Here is an 18,611-nt window from a genome sequence, read left to right as displayed (position 1 = left end):
GACTATCCATGTCTAAAAAAGTGATTGGCAGAGGCTTTATTTTTGCTCAGTCAAATTAAAACTTGGGTACCAAGGAAGAGAGACTGAAAGGAAATACCATACCATGGAGATTACAACTGAATTGGAGGTCAGCAAGGGAATCAGTGTTTGTCTTTTTTATGCTCATTTCAATTGAGAATTTGTACAGACACGGTGCCTCTGTATGATATGTAACTCTTGATGAGCAGAGGATGATCTACCATGTCCAATCAATAATTTTTATGGTCAGCTTCCATGGATCAAACTATTGTTAAAGTAAAATCTGTCAAAGATTATTAGAGAATTATCTACTAGGATGAGGAAAATAATTTTCTACAGTCTGAGCTTTGAAATGAAGAGCATTCCGGTGATGTATTGCACAGAGAACAGCTGGAGTGTACAAAAAAAAGAAATAAAAAGGAAATGCTGTATGCAGAAGGAGAACCTGACATTTTTTTTTCACAGAGGGGATGTGTTCCTGGGAAGTCTGTACGGAAGAGGGCACTGCAGGTCTGTAACACATCAGAAATGACCTCAGGGCTTTTCAATAAAGTTGCCCGTGAAAATTGGGCTAAAGGGTAACGTTACAATTCTGAGGTGTATTTGGCAGGGAGACTTTTTGCCACATCTACTGCCATTGCATTTACAGGGCAAAATCAGAATTTTGATGACAAGCTGGCAATGATTTGTACCCCCAAAGCTCCATAATTTGCAGTCCTCCTCCTCCACTCCACTTCTACCCCTGCTCTTAGTGAGGGAAAGGGCAACAGGGAGAGTTGCTGGCATTCACAAGTTCTAACCAGACCTGATTCTGATGCTTTAGCCTCTGGCAAGCTACTTAATCTCTTTCTGTCTCGCTTTTCTCATTTGAAAAATTAGGATAATAGTATTTTCTTCTTTCCCAGAGTATTGGTGAAGGCTAATGCATTTCAAAGAACTTTGAAAGGAAAAAACAAGCTGTTCATGTACAGGACAGTATTGTTTTCCTTTTCTTTCAAAATAATACAAAAGCTTTCTGTTGAGTGGCAGGGGAATAAAAAAAAAAAAGATACTTCTAGACTTAGCTTTTCAGTGGTATATTTATGCTCAGTATTTGGTTTAGTGCCCAGTAGTCTACACTAAATAAAAACAAGATTAGGGGATGTTTGCTGGGTTTGGCTACCTAACATCAGTTTGCTCTCATTTTCCTAACTACAGTGGAGATTTTTTTGCGGGGAACTGCCTGTTTCCCACTCTTGCACTCTTGGTGGTGCTATAATTCAATGTGCCCTGCAACCCTTTTTCCAAAAGCACATGGTAAGCCAATTTGGTACTCTCTCCTCAGATATTTTGAATATTATTCAAAGTTAATAAAAAGATATTTAAAAGAAAACAGAACTATGTAGAACATATATTCCAGTTTGTTACTTTCTGAATTTTATTTTCCTAGTTTTCCAGCCAATTCTGTGATTAACCAGATATCACTCTAATTAAAAACTGGCTTAATTTAACCAGTCAGTAAATCAATTTGTAGCATTTGAGAAGTAAAGACCCATAGGAATAAGCAAGTTTTGGCTATGGTTAATAATCAGGAAATTCCTAGGAACAAAATTTATGAGCATTCTACACCTCAAATTAATGACCTGTAGTAGTGTGTGTGTGTGTTTGTAAATTCAGGAATTAACTGAGTTGTCAAAAAGGAGTTGTAATCCTTTAACCAATTTTTACCTTTGAGTCAGTTCTACTAACTCAGACACCACTAAATAAAGAGGATATTGAGTACACCCAGGGAAGAATACGCCTATAATAATGCAAATGTCCACTGCCATTATTCTAATCTTCCCCACAAACACCTTTGGCCATTCTTGTATGTATTTACAAGTCCTGAGCAAGGAGAAAAGCCAGGTGTTTTAAGAACTGCTGGATCTGAATCTGTACTTATACCCTTAGGGTAGTCAGAGTGTTGCTATGGTCTCATAGTCAATAGAGGAGCTTATGGAAGTCAAATGATTAGTGAGATTTTAACTCTCATTTATATCTTGGAAGATCCAATAGGACTTGAAACCCATCCTGGGAATATTTTCACAGTTACTGATTATAGAGTTGAAATCGATACCTTCAGCAACTGCGAAGATTCAATGAATTTCTGATTTGTGAATTTGTCAATAAGGATAAGATATTTATTGAACACTGGCCATTGCTACAAATAGTTTACAAAGTACTTGTCTGAAAATTAAAGAGCACATCAGATATTTGTCTTTCTCTGACTTACTTCACTTAGTATGATAATCTCCAGGTCTATTCATGTTGCTGCAAATGGCATTATTTCATTCTTTTTAATGACTGAGTAATATTCCACTGTATATAAGTACCACATCTTCTTTATCCATTCATCTGTTGATGGACATTTAGATTGCTACCATGGCTTGGCTATTGTAAATAGTGCTGCTGTGAATATTGTGGTGCATGTACCTTTTCAAATTAGAGTTTTTGTCTTTTCCAGATATGTGCCCAGGTGTGGGATTGCTGGATCCTACTGGGATAACTCTCTATCCATTTCTGGTTAACTCTCTTTTTAGTTTTTTAAGGAACCTCCATACAATTTTCCATAGTGGCTATACCAATTCACATTCCCACCAACAGTGTAGGAGTGTTCCTTTTTCTCCACACCCTCTCCAGCATTTATTATTTGTAAACTTTTTAATGATGGATGTTCTGACTGATGTGAGGTAATACCTCATTGTAGATTTGATTTGCATTTCTCTAATAATTAGCAATGTTGAGCATCTTTTCATGTGCCTGTTGGCCATATGTATGTCTTCTTTGAAGAAATGTCTACTTAAATCATCTGCCCATTTTTGATTGGGCTGTTTGTTTTTTTGTTATTGAGTTGTATAAGCTGTTTGTGTACTTTGGAAATTAAGCCCTTGTCAGTTGCATCATTTGCAAATATTTTCTTCCATCCCTGTGGGTTGTCTTTTCATTTTGTTTATGGTTTCCTTTGCTGTGCAAAAACTTATAAGTTTTATTGGGTTCCATTTGTTTATTTTTGCTTTTATTTATTTTGCCTTGGGAGAATAATCTAAGGAAATATTGCTATGATTTATGTCAGAGAATGTTTTGCCTATGTTCTCTTCTAGGAGTTTTATGGTGTCATGTCTAATATCTAAGCCATTTTGATTTTATTTTTGTGTATGATGTTCTAACTTCATTGATTTAAATGAGGCTGTCCAGCTTCCCCAACACCACATACTGAAGAGACTGTCTTTTTTTCATTGTGTATTCTTGCCTCCTTTGTCAAAGAATAATTGACTGTAGATGTCTGGATTTATCTCTGGGCTCTCTATTCTGTTCCATTGATCTATAGGTCTGTTTTTGTGCAGATACTATGGTGTCTTGATTACTGTAGCTTTGTAGTATTGTCTGGAGTCTGGGAGGGATAGTCCTCTAGCTTTGTTACTTTTCCTCAGGATAACTTTGGCAATTCTGGGTCTTTTGTGGTTCCATATACATTTTAGGATTATTTGCTCTAACTCTGTGAAAAATGTCGTGGGTAATTTGATAGGGATTGCATTAAATCTGTAGGTTGCTCTTGATAGTATGGTATTTAACCCAATATTAATTCTTCCAATGCAACAGCATGGGATATCTTTCCATTTCTTTGAATCATCTTCAATTTTCTTTATCAGTGATTTATGGTTCTCAGCGTATAGGTCTTTCACCTCCTTGGTGAGGTTTGTTCCTAGGTATTTTTTTTTTTATGTGATTTTAAGTGACATTGTTTTTTACTTTCTCTTTCTGATATTTCATTGTTAGGGTAAAGAACACAACAGACTTCTATATATTAATCTTGTATCCTGCTAACGTGCTGAATTCATTTATTAGTTCTAGTAATTTTTGTGTGGAATTTTAGGGTTTTCTATATGAGTATCATGTCATCTGCACATAATGACAATTTTACCTCTTCCCTTCCAATTTGGATACCGTTTATTTCTTTTTCTTGTCTGATTGCTGTGGCTAGGACTTCCAATACTATTTTGAAGAGAAGTGGTGAGAGTAGACATCCTTGTCTTGTTTCAGAATTTAACAGGAAGTCTTTCAGCTTTTCACCGATGAGTATTATATTAACTGTGGGTTTGTCATAAATGGTTTTTATTATGTTGAAATATGTTCTCTCTATACTCATTTTGGTGAGAGTTTTTATCATGAACAGATGTTGAATTTTCTCAAATGCTTTTTCTGCATCTATTGAGATGATCATGTGGTTTTTGTCTTTTCTTTTGTTGATGTGGTATATCACATTGATTGATTTATGTATGTTGAACCATCCTTGTGACCCTGGAGTGAATCAAACTTGATCATGGTGTATGATCCCTTTTATGTATTGCTGGATTCAGTTAGCTAATATTTTGTTGAGGATTTTTGCATCTATCTTCACCAATGATATTGGCCTGTTTTTTTCTTTTTTTGTAGTGTCTTTTTCTGGTTTTGATATCAGGGTGATGGTGTCTTCATAAAATGACTTTGGGAATATTCCCTCCTCTTCAATCTTTTGGAAGAGTTTGAGAAGGATATGTATAAGTTCTTCTTTGTATGTTTGGTACAATTCCCCAGTGAAGCCATTCAGTCTTGGTCTTTTGTTTGCAGGGAGTTTTTTGTTTGTTTGTTTGTTGTTTTTTATCACAGATTCTATTTCACTTCTAGTGATCAGTCTGTTCAAATTATCTGTTTCTTCTTGATTCCATTTTGACAGGCTGTGTGTTTCTAGAAACTTTTCTATTTCTTCTGGATTGTCCATTTTTGGGGCATATAACTGTTCATAGTATTTTCTTATGATTTTTTGTATTTCTATGGTATTGGTTATTTTTTCCTTTTCATTTCTTATTTTGTTTCTTTGGGTCCTCTCTCTTGGGCCTGGCTACAGGTTTGTTGATTTTGTTTATCCTTTCCAAAAACCAGTTCTTGGTTTTATAGATTTCTTTCTATTGCTTTTTTAAATGCTATTATATTTAATTCTTCTCTGATCTTTATTATTTCCTTCTTTCTGCTGAATTTAAGTTTTGTTCTTCTTTTTCTAATTCTTTTTGGTGGTAGGTTAGGTTGTTTATTTGAGATTTTTCTTGTTTTTTGAGGAAGACCTGTATTGCTATGAACTTCCCTCTTAGGGAAGATTATGCTTTTGTTGCATCCCATAAACATTGTATGGTTGTGTTTTCATTGTCATTTGTCTTGAGGTATTTTTTTGTTTCCTCATTGACTCATTGGTACTTTCGTAGTATGTTATTTAGTCTCCATGTAATCATTTTTTTTTTTCTCATTTTTCTGTCTGTGGTTGATTATAGGTTCATGCTGTTGTGGGCAGAAAAGATGCTTGAAATAATTTCTATCTTCTTAAATTTGTTGAGGCTTGTTTTGTGTCACTATTCTAGAGAATGTTCTGTGCACACTTGAAAAGAATGTGTATTCTGGTTTTTTGGAAGTAGCGTCCTATAGATATCAATTAAGTCTAACTATTTATTATGTCATTTAAGATCTCTTGCCTTATTGATAGTTTGTCTGGACAATCTGTCCACTGATGTCAGTGATATGTTAAAGTCTCCTACTATTATTATATTCCCATCAGTTTCTCCCTTTATGTTTATTAGTATTTGTTTTATATATTTAGGTGCTCCTATATTGGGTGCATATATATAAATGAGTGTAATAGCCTCTTCTTGTATAGATTCTTTTATCATTATATAGTGTCCTTCTTTGTCTATCTTTATGGTCTTTGTTTTAAAGTCTATTTTGTCTGATATGAGTATTGCTACCCCCACTTTCCTGTCATTTCCATTTGCAATATATTTTTCTATTCCCTCACTTTCAATCTATGTGTGTCTTTCCCCTAAAGTGGGTCTCTTGTAGGCAGCGTACTGTAGGTTTTTGTTTTATTATTTAGTGTGCCACTATAATTCTTTGATTGAAACATTTAGTCCATTGACATTTAAAGTAATTATTGATTATGTATTTATTTCCATTTTAAACCTTGTTTTCCAGTTGATTTTGTATTCCTTCCTCCCTCCCTTTCTTCCTTCCTCCTTTTCTTTCTTTTTTTGTTTTTTCTTTTGTGGTTTGATGATTTTCTTTATATTATGCTTGAGTTCCTTCCTTCTTGGCTTCTGTGAGTCTGTTGTATGTTGTTGAATTGTGGTTACCCCAGTTTTCAAGTCTGTTAACCCATAACAATATAGTGAGTCCCCTACATATGAACGAGTTCTATTCCAAGAGCATGTTCATAAGTCCAATTTGTCTGTAAGTCCAACAAAGTTAGCCTAGGTACCCAACTAACACAATCGGCTATATAGTACTGTACTGTAATAGGTTTATAATACTTTTCACACAAATAATACATAAAAAACAAAAAAACCTTTTTTAATCTTACAGTACAGTACCTTGAAAAGTACAGTACAACAGCTGGGATACAGGGGCTGACATAGAGTGAACAGGCAAGAAGAGTTACCAACTGGAGGAGGGAGAAGAGGTGGGAGATGGTAGAGCTGAAATATCGTCAGTAGTAGGAGACAGAGGGAAAGCTGCAATTTCACTCATGCCTGATGTTGATGAAATGCACATTTGTATCTTTGAAAGTTCTCAATTTGAAGGGTCATATGTAGGGTACTTACTGTATCTACTTGCTTTAGACTGATAGTCATACAGGTTAAAACATATTCTAAAAGATCTACATTTTCTTACTCCCCTCCCCAACATTTTGTGCTTTTAATGTCCTCTTTTACATCTTCATGTTTATGCTTCTGCTGTTTATAGTAGTTATAATCACTTTCACAAATTTTTTTTGATTATTTTAAATCTATATACTGGCTTATTTCAGTGATCTTCAATCCTTTTATAAATTTGCCTTTTCTACTGTGATTTTTCCTTTCCTGCAGAGTCTTGTTTCTTTTCTATTTAGAAAATACCATTCAATATTTCTTTCAGGATAGGTTTAATATTGCTGTATTCTTTTAGTTTTTGCTTGTCTGAGAAATTCTTTATCTCTCTTTCTATTTTAAATGATAATCTTGCTTGGTAGAGTATCCTGGGTTATAGATTTTCCCTTTCAGGACTTCAAATATATCTTGCCACTCTCTTCTCCTTTGCAATGTTTCTGTAGAGAAATCAGCTGATAGCCTTATGGGGATTCCTTGTAACTGACTCTTTGTTTTTCTCTTGCTGCCTTTAGAATCCTCTCTTTATCTTTAACTTTTGCCATTTTAATTATGATATGTTTTGGTGTGGGTCTGTCTGCGTTCATCTTTTATGGGAGCCTCTGTGATTCCTATACCTGGATATCTGTTTGGTTCTTTAGATTTGGGAAGTTTTCAACCATAATTTCTTCAAATACATTTTCAATTCCCTTTTCTCTTTCTTCTCCTTCTGTGATCCCTATTATGTGTAGATTGGGATGCTTTATATTATCCCATAGGTTGCATATATTGATTTCATTTGCCTTTCTGTCTGATGTTCTAATTGCGTGATTTCCATTATTCTTTCTTCCAGATCACTCATTTTTCTGCATTATTTAGTCTGCTATTCATTGCATTTAGCTCAGTTTTTATCTTGGCAATTGAGTTGTCTAATTTTCATTGGCTTCTCTTTATAGTTTCTAGTTCCTTGTTACAGTGATCTACATTTCTATTGATAGTCTTTCTTAATTCCTTTAGCATTTTTATTACCTCCTTTTTGAACTCAGGGTCTGGTAGACTTGACAGGTCTGTTTCATTGTTTTTTTGCAGGGATTTGTCTTGTTATTTTAATTGGGAGTAGTCCCTCTGCCTTTTCATTTTACTTTTATTTCTCTGAGTCTATGAATTTAAGAGAAACAGTAATCTATTGGGTTCTTGAAGGGCGATTTTTATGTGGGAGTGTTCCTGTGTAGACTGTGTGAGTCCAGTATTTTTAGTACAAGGGCTGTTTTTGGTATGAATGCCTACCACATCTTTCTTCAGAGTGTGATGGCTGTTGTCCTCTAGATAGGTGATGTGTTTAGTGTTGTGGTGACCAGATGCTGCATGGGATGTTCAGCGGGGCCTCCTCTTTGCTCAGTGGTTGTCACAGACCTGTCAGGGACAAGATCTGCTCTCCAGTTGTTGGAGTAGAAGCCCTCAGATCCAGTTCTAACCTGTGGTGTGAGGTAGGTGGGACCAGAGCACTCCCACTGGCAAATATACCACTGCATATTCCTCCACAGGAGCTGTCCCCCAGGACATGTGACTCTGAGTCCACCCATCACCCAGTGTGTGCACCCACAAAGTCCACTGCTGCTGGTGCTGCCCCTGGAACCACCCCTGCTGCAGGAATCCTGATAATCAGTTAGAATATCCGCCTTGCCTCTGGCGCATGCATGCTCCCAAAGCCTACCTCAGCAGGGGCCACACCCTGCCATGAGCATGCTGACAGTGAGGCTCCTATGGCAGACCCATGCCCCACCTTTTGTGTGCCGATAATGAGGCTCCTATGGCAGACCCATGCTCTATCCTGCATGTACCCCCATTTGTGGCACAGACCACACTCCAGGCCCTTTGGGCTGTCTCCATACAGTCCTCTCCCTAGGTCTATCCTCTAAAGCGCAAGTTTCAGCACCCAGCCCCTGAGCAACCAGCAGTATCTATATCATTAAAATGTCTTTATTTGTTTTATTAAATGTTTTTGTCTTGTGTGTCTTTTGTCACACAATTTATTCTTTTGTTATTTACTTGGGTTTCTGTATTTTTTGTACTTTCTCAAGCCTTTACTTTTAGTATTTATCTGCCAGTTTTTTTTTTAAGATTTATTTATTAATTGATTGATCGATTGCTTGCTATGTTGGGTCTTCGTTTCTGTGCTAGGGCTTTCTCTAGTTGCGGCAAGCAGGGGCCACTCTTCATTGCGGTGCGCGGGCCTCTCACTATCGTGGCCTCTCTTGTTGCGGAGCACAGGCTCCAGACGTGCAGGCTCAGCAGCTGTGGCTCACGGGCCTAATTGCTTTGCGGCATGTGGGATCTTCCCAGACCAGGGCTTGAACCCGTGTCCCCTGCATTAGCAGGCAGATTCTCAACCACTGCGCCACCAGGGAAGCCCCTATCTGCCACTTTTTTATAGGGGTATGCTTGTATAATATTGAGGATACTGTCTGGTATAGGCCTGGAAGAGATAAATGTTGAATAAATTACTAACTACACACAATTTAAATATTCCATTCTGTAGGTGTATTTATTTGAAATTAATAGTGCTTTAGATTTTTGTTTGTTTGTTTTTAATAAACTTCCAACCGTTCTCTGAAATACTACCAATGAGAAATGGCTTAAACAGGAAGAGCTATTTACCTTTTCAATACCCCCTTGGGGACTAGCCTGGGGGAAAATGTAGGCTCTCTTTCGTGTGCCTTATTATTATTAATAGGTCCATCTACACTTGTTTCTCAAGCACAACATTTAATCACAAGAACTTCTATCCTTTCATTAACTGAGGCCAAACTTGACATGAATATATGAGAGAAGGTGCAACATAATAAAGGGCTGATATATTTAAAACCAATACACTATTTGCATGCTGAAAGATTTTCACTTGTTGAGTTAAAGATCTGGTACTTTGATCATGTTTGATATTCTGTGTGATACTTTTAGTCACATTTTAAAAAAAATTAGCTCAACCAAGTGCTGTGTTTTGCATGAGTATTTGAATTTCAATTCTATATCACTTTTTCAGAGATCATTCCTTGAGTTATTAAATTTTGTTTATTATTCAAATGGAAAGCACAAATAATGAGAACTAAAAAATTCAAGTCATTTGGGGATATAACACTTGAGCCTGGAGACCTGGTTTCAGGTGAAAGAAAAACTTTATTATATTATTATATAATATTTTCCAAGTTAAGATTCATCTTTTATATCCTCACTTTTATAATGTAATTTTATCAGAAAAATTTCCCTTTACAATTATTTTTGTGAGGAAAAAAGAGCCAAAAACATTCTTGTGTGGAGAGGTGATTTTCGGTTAAAAGCAGGAGCTAGATTCATTGTTTTGTGGAATGAACAACCTCATATAATATGGTGGAGATTATTGTTTGCTTTCAGCAATTTAATTAAAAGCTCAAACAAGTAAAGCCCACAGGGGATTTCTACCAGAGGCTAATTTATTGCTATATGCTCTTCTGAGTAGTACAGCTCAGGAAGTAGAATGTCTGGTGTAAGTAGCCTAATTAATGAAGGGAATTAATAAATTTAGCAATTCTTAGAAGGTATACCTTTCTATGTTGCACATTCTCGCAAATATTCATGTCAGGTTTGTCCTCACTTAGCGAGAGGATAGAAATTCTTGTGGTTAAAGGTTGTGCTTGAGGAACAAGTATTGGTGGACTCATTAACAACTTTTTAACTGAGTCTTAAAAGGGCCATTCCCCCATTTGCTCGAGCCAGGATGGTGGGGAACATAGTAAGATCAGTGAATTACATGATTATGGGCCCATTGCCACACTTATTTTGGTGTGAAGAGAGTTTCTTCATCAGAAGTAATGCTTTGTGGAATAACAAGAGCGTGGATAAGGTATTCTTTAAATCCACAAATGGTAGTTTTGACAGAAGCATTTAATGCAGCGAAGACAAATCCAAATACAGAGTAGGTGTCTATTTCAGTGAGAACAAAATGTTTCCTTTCCACAATAGCAGTGGTCCAATGTAGTCAATCTTCCACCAGAGAGCTGGCTGATTACTCAAGACAATGGTGCCATATCGGGGAATCAATGTTGGTCTCTGCTGCTGACAGACTAGCACTCAGCAGTAGACATAGTCAAGTCAGACTTGGTAATTGGAAGTCCATGTTGCTGAGCCCAGGCATAACCTCCATCCCTGCCACTTTGTTCTTGAGCTCATTGGATGATGATTGGAGTAGCTGTGCCAAGAGGCTGACTGGTATCCACAGTATGTGTTATCTAGCCACGTAATTATTAAGATCCTCCTCAGCTGAGGTCACCTCTTTATAAGCATTTATGTGGGATCCAAATATCTTTATGTTTTTCCCCCATTCAGAGAGGTGGATTTATTGACAGGTTTGGAGAGAAAGGCATATCTCATTGAAATGCTTTTTAAACACCTGTCTAATGTTTGGACAATATTTTAAATATTATATGGATTAAATATGAATATTTAATTATTCCTCTATTGTTGAAGATTGCATCTGATTTCTAATTTTTTTGCCATGAAAATAATGTACTATCATACACTTTTGTCTGGGTTTTGGATAGTTTTCCCTGGGAGAAAGTTATCCAACTGTAATTACTGGTTCAAAAAAAGTAAACATTTTAGAGGGCTTTGACACACATTTTTAAAATGCTTCATGGAAAGATTGAATAGATTTACATTCCAACAAATAAGTGATGATAGCCTCACACATACTTGCCAGCATTAAATGTTGCATTGTTTTGTTTTTGCTAATCTTATAGTAAAGATTTCATTTATTACTAATGAAATTGAATATATTTATGAATTATCTGATTTTGTATTTTCTGTCTTGTGTCCTTTTCCAGAACTTTATTGGGGTCTCCATGTTTGATGGTCTTGAATGACTAAGGGGTTTCCCATGCCTAGTTCAGAGAGATGGATAATGAGAAATTTATTCTGGTTAGCAATTAATTGAGAGACATGGATATTAATGGAAAGATCTGAGAGAAAGAAGTAGAATCCAAATGTAAATATTTTCTTGAGCTTCTAGGAATGTTGAGGATCCTACTCCCTAGAACTTTACTTATCTGAGAATTAGCACACACTTTTCCAAAGGAAGCATCATCAATAGTTTCTCAACAAGGTAGGGAGAGGACACATTTTAATCTAATATTAGAAAGAAAATTTGAGTGATTAGATATGAACAAGGAAAGTATGATCTTCACATTATATTTCTTATAAAAAATATTTGTGGTTATGCAACTTGATAGATTTGAAGCACTTTTATATTTACTATCTCATTCAATATTTATAATAATTACAGAAAGCAGAGAGAGAGAGAGATAAAGAATATATAAAAGAGAGGGGGTCCATCTATCTTATGGAATTATGCAACATTCCATCTCCCATGTTGTGAAACAATAATGGTTTTGGAAGATAACAGCACACTGAGAAGAGAAGAAGAAATGACTAAATGTGGTAAACATGACAATGTCTGTCTTTAAACCAACTGCTGTACCCGCTTCCTAAGAGAGAAAGCAAAGAGGGAGGGAAATTCTCCTTTTCATTTTACAAGAATATTAATAGTCAGATGAATAAGCAGAGATCTGTGGAGAGAGGGAACAATGGAAATGCCTTGGTCTCATTCAGAGCACAACCCCTTCAATGGTACTAGGGCCAAGGGCTGTCATATCTCTGCTCGGCTAGTGCTAACATCAATAATGGTGAGACAACTCCAACTTGATGAGAAATAAGGCTGTGTGAAGGATGGGGGCTTAGTAGCAGAGAACTGCTAGGCAAAACCCACTGTTGTGGTTGGCACTTTTATGAAGCTGTGAGAGCCAGTGACCACAAATTCCTGGTTTGGCTAACTTGAACAGACAACAGGAATGATGCTTTCTTCATGGCTAGGAATAAGGCACTTCTGAGGGTGGGGAGTTGGGTGGGGTGTAAAATCATCTTGGACAGAGGAAATTTGTAAGGGGCCAAAGTTCCATCCAGCCAGAGGTATCAAGTGCCATTGTAATTTCAATATTATAGAAATCACTTCTTTGAGGATCTCCCCAGCTCAAAATAATGCCCTTAATTTCTTCTTGCACACACAATCGTTTATCATAATTATCCATATTTTTGCTAAGTAGCCCCAATCTCTTGGACATTGCTGATCAACAAAACAGAGTAGGCATATGACACAAACCATGAAGATCACTGGAATGTAGATAATATATGCCAGGAAACTGTGGGATGTCAGCTTTTCATTTACTTTGTGAATTTTGGCTGCTTGGATTCCTAGGATACTGACAGCCATTTCAGCCCTGGTTCTGGCCCATTTATAGGTTAGCTACAACCCTGCTCTTGAAGCCTACAATCTTTTGGTGACTTCATCATCTTGGGTTACAATAGATCTGTTTGGTTCATGTGTTTTGGGAAAACATATAGTCACAACTAATTTTATATTAATGTTAATGTTACAGCAACCTGATGAAACATGGAACATTTGGATCATGTCATATCATATTATTGTATTGGCATTTGTTTATTTTCCATATCATTACCTCTCTTTTACATTGTGAGTTTCTCAATCCAGTACAGTGCATTATGTTTTAGCTAGATCTTCATGTAACTATGTAATATTTTAGTACATATTAAATTTTTATTGAATTTTCCTCCTATTAAATAAGAATAGCACCTTTTAGACTTAAGTCCAGGTTTGGAGTCTGGAGACAGTTTTCATTTTTGACGACCTAAGTAGTAGGAAACTATTTTATCTGGAATGTTATAAAGGTAGTCAACCATTAGTTGGGAGATGGACCACATGAAATTTAAGATCTATATGTCTCCTAACAATCTGCATCTAAATGAGCTATTACATATTAATTTAGTTTTAAATTTTATTTCACAGGAAAGATATTTATTGTTATTTGTGTTCAAATATAGGACAAATTGAGAAAATATAACATAAACTTCTATGGAAAAGATTCAGTATTTAATATCAGCATTCTCGGTGGGTAGAAAACATATGAAGAAAAAAACCAGTGTCTCTTCAAGACGGGAACAAACCTAGACAAGCTAACAGGCTTGAATGAACTTTTATCTACAGCAGAAGCTTCCTGCAGTTACTGACTTCACAGAGACAGAGGGGTAATGAGATTCCTGCAGAGGAACAGAGCAGACTAAAGGTAGATTCAATGAGCCCAATGTGGCTACTATGCATTAATTTTCAGATAATGGAGCATAAGTAAAATAGGTGTAGGCTGAGAGCTGCAATCGAGACTTCATGTTAAGAGAAAGTCAGTGGGACTTGAAGGAAGAGACAGTCCTCACTGCCAGAGAGTTTTTAAAAAATACTCTGGGCAGATGTTATTAGAATCAGATGTGTTGCAATGGCAAGCTTAATAGCTGTGTTTTAGGAAGATAAAATTGTATAATGAATTTATATAAAGACATTGAATATACGCATAAACACTACTTTGGTGTAGAGTCAAATGTTTTCTAATGGAAATTTTATAGGATATTTGCTCCTTTATTCAATGAACATAAATACAATTAAATATTTGCCATATGTCAGGCCCTAAGCAAAGAGAGATGAACAAAACCCTGTTCCTATCCTCTAGGAGCTCAGTTTACTTAGTGAAATAAAACACCAGTGATTCCAGAAGAATATGGAGAGTACTGGCGTCGAGCGTGTACAGAGTGTTGAGGTACAGAGGAGACGACCTCATTGGACTCAGACTGGGGAAGGGGTTTCCAGAAAGCATGTTTCATGGACTGATCCTTGGCCTCAATGTTTCTCACAGTGGGTAATGCCTTTTTTTTTTTAATTGCACGGCCAAAATATGAGGGGGAACTTACAGTTTTAACTTAGTTTCTGCATTTTTACTTAAGTGTAATATTCTTGGATTCTGTGGTAAACTCAAAATATTTTTTAAGAGAAGCACATACTCCACAAAGGATTTGTAGTTTCTTTCTCAGTGACAGTCTTAAGGATTAATAAAAATGACTCTAACTGGATTATGTCAATTATCTCATACACTAATTTCCCCAAATTTCAGCACACACAGAGGTGTGTGAATGTGTATATATACACACCCCCATATATATATACACATATATGTGTATAATTAAATATATATTTATGTATATGTATACACATGGAATATTGAAATTAAGGTGGATCTGAATATTTTTTTCCAAGCCAGATAAAAGGCTTGCTAGAAATAAGTGTTCAATGGGGACAGGTTTCGATCCCCCTCATTAGAGGTGGAAACATAAAATGTGCTCTAAATCATCAAGTTTATAAATGGAAAAATAATAACTTTACAGGGGAGAAACTTGGCAAACACTTTAAGCAGTGATATCATGTGTATATCAGGTACACCCTGATCTGATGTGATGAGAAAGGCATTCATTTCTTTGAGACTCTTTCCAAAAAATAGTAGCCTCAATTTAATCATGAGGTAAATATTAGACAAATCTAGAATGGGGGACATTCTACAGGGTATCTGGATAGCAATTCTCAAGAATGTCAAGGTCTTGAAAAACAAGCAAACACTGAGAAACTGTCACAGACCAGAGGAGATGGAGGAAACAAGATTAATAAATGCAATGTGGTACCCTAGACTGGACTCTGTAACAGAAAGAGGGCATCCACGGAAAGACCCGTGAAATATAAATAAAATCTGGAGTTCAGTTAATAGTTACCAATGTGGGTTTATTAGCTTTGACAAAACTTAGTTTGTACCACAGTAATGTAAGGGGCAAATAATAGGCAAAGTTGAATGAGGTGTATGCGTGAACTTTGTACTATCTTTGCAATTTTTCAGTAAATCTAAAAATTCCCCCCAAATAAAAAAATTTCCTTATAAAGTGACATCTAATGTGACAGTGCTAATGCTTGATTTCTAATATATTATTTTCTTTTTTAGTTTCACTTCAAACCAATCTCAGAAATTACCAAAATGTGTTGTAATTTAATGAGAATATTTCATCGAGACTTTGTAGCTGTGGGTGAAAAAGAACCCATGATAATAAGTGACAGAAATTTTTTAATACCCACAAATGAACAGATAAAACACCTCATTGAATTGAAATGTGCCTTCAAAGTTTGGGTATTTTTTTCCCATTTCTTTCTCCTGTTATTTTTTAGCTACAATTAGTAGTGTGATAGAGATAGAGGATGGCAATCTACAAAGGTCATTTAAATGTATTACAGAAATCTTTCTAACACCCTTCAAATGCTGTCAATCCAACAAATATAAAAAAATAAAAATGTACAATTACACCATATTTCTCTCTTAAAAGTGCTATCTTGTCTTAGAAAAAAGTAATAATTTATAATTATTTTTTATTATTGTTTATATATATATTGTCCAAAATAGGTTACAACAAAATCAACACATATTGGATAGCACAGCTTCATGCAGTTATTATATTATATATATGTTCTATTATATATATAATATTGATATGTTATAAGTGAGGTGGCTTTAAATGAGGGCTTATATATATAATATATATATAGGCTTATATATATATTTTAGGTGTACTTCTTTCTTAATTTTCTTAACTTCAAACCCTCAAACCCTCATTTAAAGCCACCTCACTGTAAGTACCTTGCAAGCATTCTTAGGGGCATCAATAAGCAGACTTTTGAGACTCACAACAATCTCTGATTACCAATCCTTGACATGCACAACTTTTCTGACTCTAGTTAACTGTTAAAGTCATACCTTGGATCTCATCAGGACACTCTTTTCTCTTGCATCGCAGCACCTGCATGTAGTGTGCTGTCATAAAAAGGACTAGAACAACATATTAAGTTAAACTATCTGAAAGCACAAGTATCAACCAGCTGTGATGAAGACAAAAATAGCAATTTCATGTAGTCCAGCCTAATATATAAGTATTATAGTATTATTAACCTCACATCTTTCTACTTTTTTCTGATCTACTGAAATCACCTTTATCAACCCTGAAATTTGCCTTGCACTAGTCTCTGGAAATCAACAAAAATGATGGAATTAATTTAGAATTTTTAGCCAGTGTAAGATGAGTATAAAATCCTAGAATCATGGCTCTTCTTTTCATTCATGGTATAATTTGGTAACACATTTTTCTGGCTCTCTAAGCACAGTTTGTTTACTGGGAAAAAGGAAAAGTGGATAAAACATGTTTATCCTTAACATGTCCCTGTGAAGATTACGTAAGGAATAAACAGTAGCAATGTGTAGTAGATTACTGATAAGTGTTAATTCCCTTTCTTTCTCTAGACCTTCTGGTGTCACTACCAGCCTGAGTCTTAAGGTCAAACATTACAACCATTACAGGCCTTCATTAGAAATAATTCCCTTAACAAGTAATTGATGAACTCCTATATTTCTGGCACTGTGTTGTGTTCTGATGATAATTGGTAAATAAGCAATTACTGATTTTCATTGAGCTTACTATTTAATAAGAAAGCCTGGCAGAAAATAAGTAAATAAACACATGATAGCAGAATTGTATTAAACATAAGGGATTTGAAGAAATCAAACAGGGTGCATTAGAATAATAGAATAAAAGTAGTGACTCAGTAGTAGGAGTTTTCTCTCTCTCTCTCTCTCTCTCTCATTAGAATAATAGAATGAAAGTAGTGACTCAGTAGTAGTTTTCTCTCTCTCTCTCTCTCTCATTCTGACTTAGCTACTTGATCCAACATCTGTTTTCTCACTGCTGCTTCTGAGTTGGTTAATTTTGCTAAAGAACAGTCCAAATATGTGGCTGACTGTTTTAGCTATGATGTATACTGTTTGAACCTTACTACTTTCACAAGCCATAAATAAAAGGACTGATAACTAACAAAGGCCTTTTTCAACAACTTCTTAAATATCCTGCCATATCCAAGCAATGTGGATTGGGGAGCTGAATTACTTCATCCAAGTTTCTTACTTCTGAAAGGCTGTTTTGAAGAAAGAGATTTGACCTTAAGATTCAGGCTGATAATGACACCAGAATTGTCTCTCAAAGGAGAGGAGGAGCAGAATGCAGGAGAACAGCAGGTACTGGCCAGAAAAGGACATTTGGGGTCTGCTAGAGGGAAAGTTGGGGACAGTGAGATCACGCATAATAACCAGCCCCTTATTTCAGTCTTCAATTGTGTCCTGCTAAGTGCTACCCCACCCTCCTTTTGCTCATTTTAGCTTGGTGTTTGTGTGGTGGTCCTAAGAAAACAATCTTTTGAAAGTTTGCTTACCCATCATTTCCTGCAGCTAAAATTTTCCTTTTGTTTGGGCCTTCCCATAAACTCTGTATCTTCTCTAAATTCACATATTCATTTATTTTTCTGTTTCTTAGAACTTTCAACCTTGAGCTGTCATTGCTCAGGTATATGTATCATTTCTTTATGAGACTTTATCTCTTTGAGATCGGTGATCATAGTTTACATGTCTACATCCCTCAAGGTGTCTGTCGTGTTGCCTTGCACAAGATAGATATTAAAAAGGGTTTGAAAGAATACAGTTAATACAATAAATGTTTATCCATGGTTCTTTACTTTCTGATCATCAGTAAAAGATGATCTACATCAGCAATTAGATTGTTTTCTATATCAAAAATCATTATACTTTAATAAAGGTGCTTTGTTTAGGTTGTGGCTCCACTTTGGACTAAAGAACTTTTAAGATGTCAGATATGGCTATAAGTGAAGACACTTTTTAACAAGGTTAAAATTTAATTGAAACAAAGGATTCCTTCACTAAAAGAACTCTGAAAATGCATGAGATTCTTTAACTGATAGAATTAAACTATTTCTAACTGGGAATTACTTCTCAGCTTTTCTCCACTTAGCTGGTATCTGAAATAATCAACATGTACCTGTCTACACAGTGGTCCTCTGGGCACTTATTATACAAAGAGACAGAAATGTATCCCTGCCTCCAACATACCTACCTCTTTCCTTTCCTC

Source organism: Balaenoptera ricei, chromosome 16 (genome assembly GCF_028023285.1).
Source record: "Balaenoptera ricei isolate mBalRic1 chromosome 16, mBalRic1.hap2, whole genome shotgun sequence".
Taxonomy (NCBI): Eukaryota; Metazoa; Chordata; class Mammalia; order Artiodactyla; family Balaenopteridae; genus Balaenoptera; species Balaenoptera ricei.
The sequence above is the reverse complement of the archived record's forward strand: the minus strand, read 5'-3'. Positions refer to the sequence as shown.